The following is a 10,552-nucleotide window of genomic DNA, read 5'->3' as shown; positions in this document are numbered from 1 at the left end:
ATGACTGCTGTGTAGGTAAGTCAGAGATCTTAAAGACTTTGAAGGACAGGCCCTGCCTCAGAGATCTCCTGTTCTGTTCCCAGACCACAATGCTTTTAAAAATGGAGTTTGATTAAATTTATAGATCCATGTAAACACCACAGCTTGCACACCCACCCCCATAGCTTCCCCCAGTGACAGAGCTACCACCTCTCGGGGAGATGGATTAACTACACGGACGGGACAGCTCTCTCCCCTCCGCTTAGAGCATCTTCATTATTTATGAATAGGTGGGAAATAAACTCCTGAATGGACAGTAACCAATTTATCAAATATTGCTGGGTCTGCATTCAATATGTGTACCTGGTCGTATTGGCTGGATTAGTAGGAGCATTGCTGGCAGATCGAGGGAAGTGATTATTCCCTTCTAGTCGGCACTAGTGAGGCCACATCTGGAGCATTGAGTCCAATTTTCGTCCCCCCCACTACAGAAACAAATTGGAGAGAGTCTAGGGGAGGGCAACAAAAATGATTAGGGGGCAGGGGACTTACGAGGAGAGGCTGAGGGCAGGGCCGCCCAGAGGGAGGGCAGGGGGGGCAATTTGCCCCAGGCCCTGCAGGGCCCCCATGTGAATACAGTATTCTAGAGTATTGCAACTTTTTTTTATGGAAGGACCCCCCAAAATTGTTTTGCCCCAGGCCCCCTGAATCCTCTGGGCGGCCCTGCCCACTCCACCTCCTTGACTCATTCTCTTCCCTCTGAGGCCCCACCTGTGCTCCGCCCTCACTCCCATTTGACCACTTCCCAGCCCCGCTCTTCCACTGTGGCTGAGGCCTGCTGGTCCACCTTCCGCTCGCTCCTCTCCTCCCCCAAGGCCTCCTTGTGCCTCTCCACCCCCTACCCCAAGGCCTGCCTGCTGCCCCCACCTCTCTGCCCCTCCCCTGAGACCCGCCCTGCCCACCGCCCCCACCTCTCTGCCCCTCCTGAGACCCGCCCTGCCCATCGCCCCACCTCTCTGCCCCTCCCTGAGACCCTCCCTGCCCACCCCCACCTCCCTGCCCCTCCCCTGAGACCCACCCTGGCCACCGCCCCACCTCTCTGCCCCTCCTGAGACCCGCCATGCCCACCGCCCCACCTCTTAGCCCCTCCTGAGACCCACTTGTCCACCTCTTTCCTCGGTCGTCTGTTGTTATTCCTTGAAACACCAAGGATGGAATTAAAAGCTGAGTTTACTCCAGGGTGAGGAAAGAAAGGAGCCACCAACCCCCTGACAAATCTCAGTGCCCCAGAGAAAACCTGCCCCCTGCTATTGCGATCACTGCTGTGCTGGGGATATGGCAGGAAAGGGACTGTCTGAATGATCAAGGCAGGAAATGGACAACAATCTACAGCAATGTCTTTGACCACAAACACACTCGCCTCATGCTCCAGCCAGAAGGGAAATGAGCAGGAATTCTTGCAGTTCAGGCATGGACACACTTACACAATGGCACAGCAGTGTGTGTGTTGTGGAAGCTGGTCTGAGGAAACAACTGGAATTGATCACTCAGTGAGAACAGAACTAGAGTGCAGTGAGAGACACATCTCAACCCAGTAGTTGTGGCTGAGTGGTTAAGGTGGTGGGCTAGAAATCCATTGGGGTCTCCTGCGCAGGTTTGACTCCTGCCAACTTCGGATAAAGTTGTGGTTCTTTAGTTTCAAGGGAGCTGGGTCTTGTCTCACTCTCAAGCTTTGTCTACACTATTCAGTAATGTGGCTTTAAAGTGTTTTAATTAAACAGATGTTGCATGTCCACACTATGCCCCTTGTGTCACCAGAGCACATCCACGCTAGAATCTTGGATGGCCACAGAGAGCAGTGCACTGCGGGTAACTATCCCACTGTGCAACTGGCTGCAGGGTGTTTTGGGAAGGGTTTGCAATGCCTCATGGGCCGGTACAGCATCACATGATGCAGGTTTCTCTATCCCACCGTTCCATGGGCATCTTACTAGATTGCCAGCTGCTTTTCAACTGCAGTGTGCGTGGCGGGGCAGAGACTGTGTGTGTGTGGGGAGAGGGAGTGTGTGTGGGGGGAGAGTGAGTGTGTCGGCACACTGTCTCTATGTTCAGACAGCTGCTGCAAGCAACCAGGCCTGAGGCAGGGGGAGGGGGCAGCCCCAACATCAGCCCCCGCTTCCCTCACTGGCTCAGCTCAGCACAGCAGCCTCTGTCACACGCACACACACACCGCTGCTGCTGAGCTCTGTGTCAGGGGTGCAGGAACAGGGGGTTTAGAGGGCCGTGGCTCCACCACTCTTAACTGGCTGTTAGGACAAATGATGGAGGAGGGAAAGGGGGAGTCTTGGGGAGGGAGAGGAATTCTGTGGGAGTGGCCTCGGGGGGAGAGGTGGTGTGAGTGTGGGTCCTTGGGGAAGGGTTTTCATGGGAGTGTCACAGTTCAGACAATAGTGACCCCCCCACTGTAAGGAAGCTCCCGCCGCCCCTGCTCTGTGTTCGTAGCACGGGAGAGAGCAGCATTCCGGGGCAGTGATTTGCTCCCCGGGGCTCCGCCAGGGGCGCTTGGGAGGCTGCAGGAGCCCTGGGCCCTTTAAATCACCAGCCTGGGGAAGCTGGGCTGGGCTGGCACAGCGCACCCGCTCTTGCCAGTACCCCATACCGGAATGTACCAGCTTACGCTCACTTCTGGAAGGTCCTCACGTGGATCAATAACTGGTTAAAACCAGGAAACAAAGGGTAGGAATAAATGGACAGTTTTCAGGATGCAAACAGGTAACTAGTGGTGCCTGTACTGGGACTAGTCAACATATTCATAAACGACCTGCTGAACAGCGAGGTGACAAAATTTGCGGATGATCCAAAACTACAGAGGATAGTTAAGTCCGAAGCAGACTGGGAGGAGCTAAAAAGAGATTTCACAAAACTAGGTGAAAGGGCAACAAAACGGCGGATGAAATTCAATGTTGATCAATGCAAAGTGATGCACATTGGCAAACATAATCCCAACTACACATATAAAACGATGGGATGTAAAATAGCTGTTCCAACTCAAGTGAGAGATCTCGGAGTCACTGTGGATAGTTCTCTGCAAACATCCACTCAATGGGCAGTGGCAGGCAAAAAGCGAACAGAATGTTGAGAATCATGAAGAAAGGGATAGAGAATAAGAGAGAAAATCTTATTGCCACTGTATAAATCCATGGTACGCCCATATCTTGAATACTGCATGCAGATATGGTCGCTCCATCTTAAAAAAAGATGTATTGGAATTGGAAAAGGTTCAGAAACGGGTATGGAGTGTCTGCCATATGAGGAGAGAATAATAAGACTGGGACTTTTCAGCTTGGAGAAAAGCTGACTAAGGGGAAATATGCTAGAGGTCTATAAATCATGACTGGTGTGGGGAAAATAAGGAGTGTTACTTATTCCTTCTCATAACACAAGAACCAGGGGTCACCAAATGAAATTAATAGGCAGCAGGTTTAAAACAAACAAAAGGAAGTATTTTTTCACACAACGCACAGTCAACCTGCGGGAACTCCTTGCCAGAGGAGGTTGTGAAGGCCAAGACTATAACAGGGTTCAAAAAAAGAGCTAAATCAATTCATGGAGGACATGCTCTGAGCCAGGATGGGCAGAGAAGGTGTCCCTAGTCTCTGTTTGCCAGGAGCTGGGAATAGGTGACAGGGATGGGTCACTTGGTGATTCCCTGTTCTGTTCATTCCTCTGGGGCACCTGGCTTTGGCCGCTATGGGAAGACAGGATACTGAGCTAAATGGACCCAGTCTGACCCAGTCTGGCCGTTCGTATGTCCTTACGTCCTTATGCTCCTTTCATAAGATGCCTGGGATTCTGCCTCACAATGTGTCCCTGAGGTCTCAGCCAAAATGCCCAGACAGGCAAACACTCTGGGCTCCTGAACCCTCTGCCCCCCACCTAGTGCCCTATGGCTCATCCCTGACCCTTGCTGCTGCTCCTTGCTATAGACTGTGAAAGGAGCGGAGGCAGCGCAGGAGCCTTCTGGGGATGCAGATCTGAGGCTTTGGGAGAGACACATTGTCTGAGACATCAGAGCGCTGTAAACCCTGCAGCCACCACCTCAATCCGGGGCCTGTTCCAGTCCTGAGACTGGGCTGCTGCGATCCCTCCCCCAGAGCAGGGCGCCCACAGATTACAGCCTGGAAATAGGCGTGTGAGACTAACTCCTGCTCTCCCTGACAGGGCCTCCCCTAGACCAAGTGGCATCCCAGGCAAGACGTGTCTTCGGTGCCCCCCCCCCATATGTTAAAATTTTGAATATCTTATTTTTCATTGCATTTGTAGCTCAGCTCATGATTTTGACGCACAATTTCGACGCATGATTTTCTCTGTCATATAAGATGATAAATTTGCAGGCTAGGTTCTGTAAACCTGTATTTATTCATGCCATATATAAGCAAATAAAACAAATGCATTTCCTCTGAGCATATAGAAACTTTTTAATTTTGACAGTAACTGAAATGTACTAACATCTAGAAATGGAACTGTCACTAGCACAGCGTGGGCCAGTATTAAATAGTGTTACAGTCGGAGACAGACAGCGTTAGGATGTTAACCCCAGGCCCTTTGTTCAAAGGTCGCTTCTCTCACCTTTCCCCCATGAACTGAAGCGCAGCATTACAGAGATCCAATGACTGACCAATGGCATTTCCAAGTGCTAAAATAGCAAGCGATGTCGGTCTCTCATTGGCCATCAGTGACTGAAGATGTGGTTTAATGAGCCGGAGCTTCAAGGTGAGGGTGGCTCTGTCCACTGCCTTCCATTGCGCTGCTGGGCCCCAAGTCCCTGGTGGCCAATATGTGACGTTGGGAGCAGGGGCGGCTCTACCTTTTTGGCTGCCCCAAGCAGTCATGCGCGGGAGGTGCCCCGGAGCCGCGGGAGCAGCAGACCTCCCGCGGGCATGACTGCAGAGGGTCCGCTGGTCGCGCGGCTCAGCTGGACCTCCCGCAGCTGCGGACGGTTCGCAGGTCCGGCGGCTCTGCTTGAGCTGCCGCAGTCATGCCTGCGGGAGGTCCAGCCGAGCCGCGGGACCAGCGAAACGGCTGCAGTCATGCCGGTGGGCGGTCCGGTCATCCCGGGGCTCCGGTGGACCTCCCGCAGGCATGACTGCGGCAGGTCCGCCGGCCCAGCCTGCCGCCCCCCCGGGAAAAGGCCGCCCCACGCGCGTGCTTGCCACGCTGGGGTCTGGAGCCGGCCCTGGTTGGGAGAAGAGAGTGGGGTGGCAAGTGGCGGCAGGACTTCTGCCACCATGGTCTAGCTGCCCAACTTCCTCCTGGTACTGCTGGCCCCCGTCGCCTTCAAGTAACCCAGGAACTAAGGCAGGAATAGGGCGAGGAAGCGAGTAAAGCCGAGCAAGGAAGGCAAAAGTGAATCTTGTCTTCATGAGCCGCTCGCAATGACGTCCTTTTTCTGTGCCATAGCTGACAACAACATCCCAGACAGAAAAGCAGGAGGCCAAAAAGAAACCGAGCAGCTGCTGAAGTAGTTCAGTTGGGAGCGTGCTAGACTAACAGGCTGTTCTATCCCCCTTTGTGCACGGGTGGGACGTTTTCTGAAAGTGCAGCAGTTTCTTTAACTGCCATGAGTCCCTCATTTCAGGCTATGCAGCAGGAAAAGACAGCATGGGCTTCTGCACCGAGTTGGCCCACCTGCCCTTTCATTCTTCTCTTGCTCTTTGTCAGCAAGGGGAAGAAAAAGAAGCTCTCCCTCAAGCTGGAGTCACAAGGGCGACGTAAGGATGACTTCCTGAGTGCCTGCTCCAGTCCTCTGCTCTGCCAGCTGACCCATTGAAGGGCTGTCACCACTTTCTCTAGGTTTGTCCATCGGTCTGTGCCAGGGTGAGCAAAAGCCAAGCAGATGGAGTTTCTGTAGTGTAGTGGTTATCATGTTTGCCTAACACACAAAAGGTCCCTGGTTCAAAACCAGGCAGAAATATGCTGGCTTCCTTTTCCCAGATCCCCTTGCTGTTCAGGAAGGCCTCCTCCTCCTCCTATTGGCCTGTCCGTGGGATAACTCCAACCCCTGCATGACAGAGGGTGCTGACAGCAGTGGAGAAAGCACCTTGGCATCAGGCTGGAGAACCTAGAGGAGTGCGGCGTGTCACCTTTTGGAGGCTTGTGGCTCGGCCTCCTCTGCTGTTGGAGGTTGGCCGGTGGAGGCCGGCTCTTCCTGCTGGCCTCCTCTGCGTGACTTGCCAAAGGAGGAAGTGAGGCAGGAATGGGGCAAAAGAGGAAAGTCGAGCTGAGGAAGGCAGGGCAGAAGCTAAGCACCTCATTGCGGCTAAATGGGGTTAGTAGAGCATCACCATTCGTTCTGCAAAGCCGGGGGAGGTGCGGTTGGCTGCTGGGAGGCAGAATCATGTGCCTGCCTCTTGGCTTCCCAGGGGTGGCTCCTTGCAGCCCAGGAGAAGCGGGGTTCTGGGGGGACAGAAAAGCAGCAATGGCGAGGCTGAGTGGGCTCCTTTCTGGCCGACATGGTGGGCTGTGGTGGGTCTGGGAGTTGCCTGTAAGCCATAAGTGGACTTGGTGCAGTGAAAACCGCTGCTCCATTCTGGCTGACCTGGGGGCGCCATTGATGACATGGGAGTGGGGGCAGGGCGCTGGCTGTGAGCAAATGGGATCCAGGAAGCCCCAGCCTGCCCCTCCAGGGGCCCAGTCTTCTTCTTCTCTCCTGCCATGGGGAGCCCGGCTTAGAGCCTGCCCAGCATGCACTGCAGCTCAAGCATTAAGCCTTCCTGTGCGGCCTGTGCTGGAGCTGACCCTGGACCCCTGTGGGGCACTGTTGGGGGAAATCCCGACTGCAAATAATTCTGGCCACAAGATCAACCCATTGGGTCGAATGGGGCAAGCTGGAGACCTGGTGCCTTAGTCCGTGGGGCCAGCAGGTCAAGCCATTTTCCTGCATGTGGGGCAGGCAGCCGCTGTGGTTCGCCCTTCCTGCTCCCTGCGCTGCTGCACCCTAAAATCCCTGTCGGCCGGCAAGATGGGCTGGGAGCCTGGTGAGAGGAGGCAAAGGGGTGGCTGAGCCCCCTTGGCCACTGCCCCTGCCCCAGGCAGCCCACAGAGACCTGATGCCTCCCCAAGTGATACACGGAGATGTGCCAGCAACGCTAAGGTGGCTCCCTGCCCACTCTGCCCCCTCCCTCCCTGCCACACTGCTCCTGGAAGTGGCCGGCATATCTCTGCAGCCCTGAGTGCAAACGCCACAGCTGACCCGCCCCCGTATCCCACTGCCTAGGAGCCACTGCCAGAGGGGAGTGTGTGCCAGTCACTTTGGGATCTGTGCTGCCCGAGGTAAGCACCTCCACCCCCGACCACCTCCTGCAGCCCTACCCCTGCCCCAGCACAGAGGCTCTCTGTGTCTTGAACAAGCACTTTCAAGGATTGGCCAAGAACTTCTGCTCTGTTTCTGTGAAAGAGACACAAAAAAGGGAGCCCAACGGACAAGTTTAGTTCGCAAGCACAAACAGGCAGGGCCAAGCCTGGATCTTTCAGTTACTCAGAAGGCTCTTCAGCCAGCTCTTCCCAAAGGCCAGTCTCTATCGGCTTTTGTGACATGATGTACTTCAAAATAGCTCCCTGTAGCTCACATAGTCATCATTCCTATATGGCTGTGATATGTCCTACCAACCATTCCATGTAAGTTATCGTATGAAAAGTCATGATCTGCTGAAATCGGTTATTCTGTCCAAATGTGTATAGCATGAGGGTGTGTGAAGTTATGCATTTTGCTGTATGGTTGTTACTGAAATAGGCTATAATTTTGCTAGTGACCCCTGCCGAGGAGGGTGTTCAACAGCCATGAATCAGCAGAGGAATTGTAATTAAGGGATTTCCAATTCAGTGACAGATGCCCAAACACAACACTGTGGGGACCGCTCAAGTCTATGAGACCACACCAGGAGGATTCCCATCCTAGTGACTCAGCAGAGCCCACCCGGACACGTCTGGGCAAGTGTCTTCTAGACACTTGAACTAAGGATATAAAATAGGAGACTGTGGCATCATGTTTTTGCCTTTCTCCTCCCCCACCTATGCTGGAAGCAGCAGGAATCCTGAGAAAATGAAGGTCATCTGAGGACAGTAATCCAGGTTTTAGGGGAATTCTATGTATTAAGGACGGTAACATCCAGTAGGATGAGAAAATTGCTTGACCTAACTACAGCCTAGTGTAATAAGGTGTAAAGTTTAGATTTTGCTGTGGTCATACAGTGCTTAGTGCTCTGCGTTCTGGCCTCAAGAGCCATGGATGCATGTTGAGTTACGATGACCTTTTCCTTGTCTCCACATTTCTTATGTGCCTCCTTCTGACACTTGTCAGAAAAAACAACTGGTTTCTTTTGCAAGCCTTTGCATTGCAAGGCAGAGGCAGTCTTCTCTGTTTCCGCAAAAGATTCACCAAAAGGTGGGAAGAGCAGACACATTTGTTAAGGCACTACTGGGAGCTGCATCCCTAACTCCACCCAGCAGGTGAGTCACCCAGCTTAGCCACGGTGTGACTCTCTGGGACTTTTCTCCCAACCGCTCCATTTTTCATCAAATGACAATCAAAAGGAAGGTGACATGACATGTGTGTGTGAACATCTCCAGGGAATCACAAGGATGTGTGGCGCAGGCTCTCGTGTTGCAGCAATTGCAGTCGAAGCAACCGCCATGCCAATGCCAGTCATAGCAGTGTTTTCATCAACTCCAGATTTGTGATTTGATTGTTTCCAATGCTTCTCTCCAAAGAAGCCTTTTCCTTAGCAAGCAATGACTTGGATACCAAGGGAGGCCTCTTCTGTTTCCTAGGAAGACGCAGGAAAATGTGAGCAGAGGAGACAAAAGCCATACACCAAGGCACCACTGGGAGTTGAACCCAGGATCTCCTGTTTACCAGACAGGTGCTTTAGCCAGCTAAGCCATGGTGCCTGCCTGAAGAAGGTATTTGCAACTGTTTCATTTGATGGTTCAAGTCAACACCTGCAAATTTGAAAGTACAGACGTTCCCCATTTCCCTCAAGACTTGCAGACCTTGAGGTGTCTGGCTCTCTGTACACACAAAGCCACAGCTGAGTAGACAGAGGGCTTCTAACATGTGCCTCTCCCACCAGTCACTGTGATCAGATAATGGTTAGTGATCTGTGTTTCAGTTGCAGCAACCTCGGCTCAGTTCTGAGTCATGGTAACCTTTCCTTCAGCTCCAGACTTCTCATTTGCCACTTTCCATGTGTGGTGGGCTGTCTGCCTGAAACAAGCAGGAGAAAGATTAAGGCAGCCTTGAAGAGGCTGTGCAGAACCCAGCCTATCAAGAAAGGGCTTATTGGGAGAGCCAATCAGGAGAAGGCTTGCTGGAGCAGCCCATATATAAAGAGCTGCTCAGCACAGCAAGAGTTAGTCACTCCTTGGAGTTTGAGGAGGGAGGATTGGCTGCCAGGAAGGAGCCGGGAGGGCACCATGATCAGAGTAGTGCTGGGGTAAGGGGTACATGAGTGACCTCCTGGTTGACTACTGCCAGACTAAGGCCCTATACAAAGGTGGAGGAAGGTTCTAGGTCTGTTGGGAAATGGTCCAGGGGAACAGATGGCAGGGTTGGAGGTTCACACCTTTTGCCTCAGTAGCCACTGACACAGGTGGCTACACCCTGGACTGCAGCCGGCCACTGAGGCAAGTGTCTGGGTAGAAGACATCCCCCCCCCCAGCAGGGGGGAGAGAACTGAGTGGGGCACAGCCAGAGGGCTGTGTCCGTAAGAGGACACTGAAGTCCTGAGAGCAACATGGGTCCTAATGATAGAACCGATGGTGGCCAGACGCTACTAGATGAAGGCGCACCGGTGAACCAGAGCTAATTGCTAGGATGGTCAGCAGGAGGTGCAGCAGTGAGGCATGCCCCATGGCACCAAGACTTAGCCGCAAGGAAGGCTCTCTCTGTCTTGAACAAGCACTTAGAAGGATTCTGCTGACAGATCTTTTCTTTTTCTGAAAAGAGATACAAAAAAAGGAGCCAACAGACACACTAGGTTTGGCGAGGAAGAACTGGCAGGCCAAGCCAGGCTCTCCTGGTTAGTAGGAAGGTTCTTCAGCCAGCTCTTCACAAAGATCACTGTCTAGAGACCTTTTAATAGCCACTGCAGATGTTCACCACAAAAGAGATGCCAAAATGGAGTTCTCCATTGCCTGCAGCCATCACGCTACCAGGAGTTCTGTGCACAGAGAGGCCCCTGCTGGTGGGAAAAGGTTTTGGTAGAGACTCTGCTGACACCACCCGTTCTCATATAGTGTTTAGTGCTCTGTGTTGTGGCTTCAGCATCCACAGATGCCAGTTCAATTGGGGGACATTTTTACTGTCTCCAGATTTGTCTAATGGCTCCTTTCAACACTTGTCACCAAAAAGACCTGTTTCTTTTGCAAGCGATGTACAGCAGTCTTCTCCATTTCCTCAAAAATCACCAAGCTGTGGGGAGAGGAGACACATTCAGCCAAGATGGATGCTGAATCTCCTCTTTATTCAGCAGGTGTCTGTGAAGGACACAAATCTCCACCGTGTAGAGGTCAA

The 10,552-nt window shown here is 52.9% G+C and overlaps 1 non-coding gene across 1 annotated transcript; it reads right to left on the bottom strand.

Moving 5' to 3' along the window:
• Nucleotides 1-8,854: 8,854 nt before the first annotated feature.
• TRNAT-GGU lies at nucleotides 8,855-8,928 on the bottom strand. The gene has a single exon. It is a non-coding gene; the product is annotated as a tRNA-Thr (tRNA).
• Between the last annotated feature and the right edge of the window lie 1,624 nt (nucleotides 8,929-10,552).

The sequence above is a fragment of the Mauremys reevesii genome, linkage group 14, assembly GCF_016161935.1.
Source record: "Mauremys reevesii isolate NIE-2019 linkage group 14, ASM1616193v1, whole genome shotgun sequence".
Lineage (NCBI taxonomy): Eukaryota > Metazoa > Chordata > Testudines > Geoemydidae > Mauremys > Mauremys reevesii.
Note: the sequence above shows the minus strand (reverse complement) of the source record. Positions and strands in the feature narration are given on the sequence as shown.